Raw genomic sequence first — 3,970 nt, 5'->3', positions numbered from 1 at the left:
CACAACAAGAAGAATTAACCAAACTTTTGCAAAAACATTCCACTGCATTTGCATGGGAATACATTGACATGAAAGGAATCGATCCTAAGACTTGTATTCATCACATCTATATTGAAGAAAACAGCAGACCTATTAGGCAACCACAAAGAAGGATGAATCCAAACCTTAGGAAAATCGTGAAAGAAGAACTCCAGAAATTACTCAAGGTAAACTTCATTTACCCCATTTCAGATAGCCAATGGGTTTCTCCCTTGGTTATAGTACCCAAAAAGAATGGTAAATGGAGAGTTTGCATTGATTATCGAGAATTGAACAAGGCAACCTTAAAGGATCATTTCCCTCTACCTTTTATTGATCAGGTACTAGACGCTTTAGCAGGTAAAAAGTATTTCTCATTCTTGGATGGTTTTAGTGGGTACAATCAAATTCAAGTAGCACCTGAATATCAAGACAAAACCACATTTACTTGTCCATGGGGAACTTTTTCCTACCGAGTACTCCCTTTTGGATTATGCAATGCACCTGCTACTTTTCAAAGGGCTGTATTAGGTATCTTTTCAGATCTAATCCATGATTGTGTAGAGGTCTATATGGATGATTTTACAATTTACGGTAATACATTTGAAGAAGCTTTGGAAAATTTGGAAAAAGTACTGATAAGATGTAAGGAAACAAATCTTTCTTTAAGTCATGAAAAGTGTTTTATGATGTTTACTGAAGGGATTGTTTTAGGACATCATATTTCAGGAGATGGGATTAAGGTTGATAAATCCAAAGTGGAAGTCATCTCCAAGTTACCTGTTCCAAATTGCCAGAAAGATGTTAGAAGTTTTCTTGGGTTTACTGGATATTACAGAAGGTTTATTGAAAACTTCACTAAGATAGCATCTCCTCTTTTCAAATTGGTTACCAAAGACTGTGAGTTCAAATGGGATCCTGAGTGTCAGTCTGCCTTTGAAGCTTTAAAGACTAGAATATCTGAAGCACCCATCTTAAGGGGGCCAAATTGGAAACTCCCTTTCCACATTTCTACTGATGCTTCAGATACAGCTCTAGGAGCTGTTTTGGGACAAAAGGATTTGATCCCTTATGCCATTCATTACACCAGTAAAAATTTGACTCCCACTGAGTTAAATTATACTGTTACAGAAAAAGAGTTCTTAGCTGTGGTACATGTGATCAATAAGTTTAGACACTACATAACCGGCTATGAAACCTTTGTCCATACTGATCACTCTGCCATAAGATATTTAATGAACAAACCTGTTACTAATGGCAGAGTTACAAGATGGCTTTTACTTTTACAAGAATTCAACATTACTGTGTTAGATAGACCTGGAAAACAAAACACAGTAGCTGATTTCTTGTCTAGAATCCAAAACACTAATGAAGATTCTCCAGTAGAAGATAAGTTTCCAGATGAATACTTGTTTGTAGTAACTACCAAGACTCCTTGGTATGCAGATATTGCTAATTATCTAGTTACAGGGAAGCTACCTCTACACTTATTTCCTAATGAGAAAAGGAAAATCATTCAGGAAAGTTCACATTATTCTTGGATTTCTAATGAATTGTTCAAAACAGGGCCAGATTGTATAATCAGAAGATGTGTTCGGGAAGATGAAATGCCTGACATCCTTAAGGCATGTCATGATGAACCATGCGGCGGGCACTTTGCTGACAAGAGGAAAGCCTATAAAATCCTTTCTCTAGGATATTATTGGCCTTCTCTCTTTAAAGATGCAAAGCAGTATGTTAGAAGGTGTGACAGCTGCCAAAGAGTTGGGAGACCAACTCCTTCAAATGAAATGCCACTACAGCCACAGGTATGCATCGAACCCTTTGAGAAATGGGTTCTAGATTTCGTTGGACCTATTAATCCACCATCAAAGCAAAAGAAGTATATATTGGTTTGTACTAATTATGTTACTAAGTGGGTAGAAGCCAAGGCATTGCCTTCTGCCACTGAAAATTCAGTTGTTCAATTTCTTTTTGAGGATATTTTCACTCGTTTTGGTGTCCCAAGGGAAATTGTGACAGATCAGGGAAGCCAATTTACATCTAAATTGATGGAGAAGCTGATGGAGGAATATAAGATCAAGCACAGAACATCTACTCCATACCATCCGCAATCAAATGGCCAAGTGGAATCTACCAATAAAGTTCTTGAAGGCATTATCACCAAGACTGTTCATCTTCATAGAAGAGATTGGGCGGAAAGGCTTCCTGAAGCCTTATGGGCCTATAGAACTACATGGAGGAACACCACAGGACATTCTCCCTATGAACTTGTTTATGGGAAGGAAGTCCTGCTCCCCATTGAGTTCCAAATCAAGACCTTCAAGATGGCATTCCAATTGGGGATGAGCCTCTCGGAAGCCCAAAAACACAGAATGGCCCAGCTAAATGAGCTAGATGAAATAAGACAAGATGCAATTCTAAGGACCGATCTAGTTCAGCACCAAAGAACTAAATGGCATGATCGTCATATCAAAGAAAGAAAGTTTCAGAAAGGAGATTGGGCTCTATTGTTTGATTCAAAGTTTAAGGACTTCAAAGGAAAATTTCAAACTCATTGGCTTGGGCCATATGAGATTGATGAAGTCTTTAGTAATGGAGCAGTTCGAGTGAAAACTATTGATGAATTTCATACTCCTCTTATTGTGAATGGCCATCGCTTGAAGATCTACCAGAAGCCACTCTCAAAAGAGGAATTTGTCAAGTTGTTTAAAGAAGATTCTGCAATCAGGTTGGTGGAGAAGGATTCTTCTCCTCCATCAGCCTAATATTTGGTTTTTGAAAAAAAAAAAAAAAAAAAAAAAAAAAAAAAGAATAAATGTATAGGCCTGAAAACCAGTCTCTGATTGGTAGTCCTATGCAGAAAATCTGAGGTGAAAATCAGGGTCACCTGACACCTCACATTTTCCAAAAAAAAAAAAAAAAAAAAATCTCTCTCTCCTCCTTGTTCCATCTCATTTCGCCATTTCATCCAATCATTCTCACTCCACCTCATTTTTTTCCATCCATCCATCCATTACATTCCATCTCACCAATAAAGTCATTGTCAGATTTATTTCACACAGCTAAAGTTGTTTTGTGCAAACAGAAGGGTATCACTGCAGTTTCCGCAGCTGAGGAGCAATTCCGCAGCCAACATCCCAATTCCGCAGCCGATACACTTTCTGCACCTGCATAAAAAAACACAGTCTGTTTAAGAAGGAATCTGCAGTCCAAAAGTCATCAGCAAAAATTGAAAAAAAGGTCATGTAGCAGCAATAAACAATGAAAGGTTAGCACAGATGAGCAAAAGGAATCAAAGCGCGGATACATGAGGTATGATCTAATTTCTAAACCTACGGTTATAACATTTTGCATGGTTTACGGATTGTGTTTTTAGCCATTTAATGTAATGATTACCAGTCCTTTCCATTACTCGACCGGAAATCCACGTATCCCTCAACCTTGACAGTCCCTATTCATCACGATTTTTAAAACTCAAGCACGGCTGCTCTTCCATTTAAATTCCTGTACCTGAGTGACGTAGACAATTGTACTACGGCTCTCTGCGTTATGATTCCGCAGCCAAATGTACACTCATGACCGATGTCTAAGGGACTTAACCGTTTCTTCCCATTATTCATAACCCTCCTACGCATAATCTCATTCACGCTGTTGATTCACTTCCGCATTTCCCTTGTTTTCCATTGCTTTGTCTTATTCACTACTCTGCCACCGTAACCATACTCTGTTTTCTCCTCTGCTAAACTTCGACCACTGTTGTGAGTGTATTACGGCTGTTGTGGTGAAGCCGTAAATCTATTGTGTTGAAGCCACTATTGAAGCCGTATAACCCTTTCTCCAAAGTATTAAAACAGAGCTGTAAGGCAAGCCAGAGAGTTAATGGGTAAACTTTTGAGGGCAGAGCCAGAGGGCTCTAAATTTCTGGAAGGATATCCCCAAGTCAAAGACG

This window comes from Pinus tabuliformis, chromosome 8, assembly GCF_031772625.1.
Source record: "Pinus tabuliformis cultivar Carrire ecotype Pingquan chromosome 8, CPIR1, whole genome shotgun sequence".
NCBI classification, from domain to species: domain Eukaryota; kingdom Viridiplantae; phylum Streptophyta; class Pinopsida; order Pinales; family Pinaceae; genus Pinus; species Pinus tabuliformis.
This window is presented reverse-complemented; position numbering follows the sequence as displayed.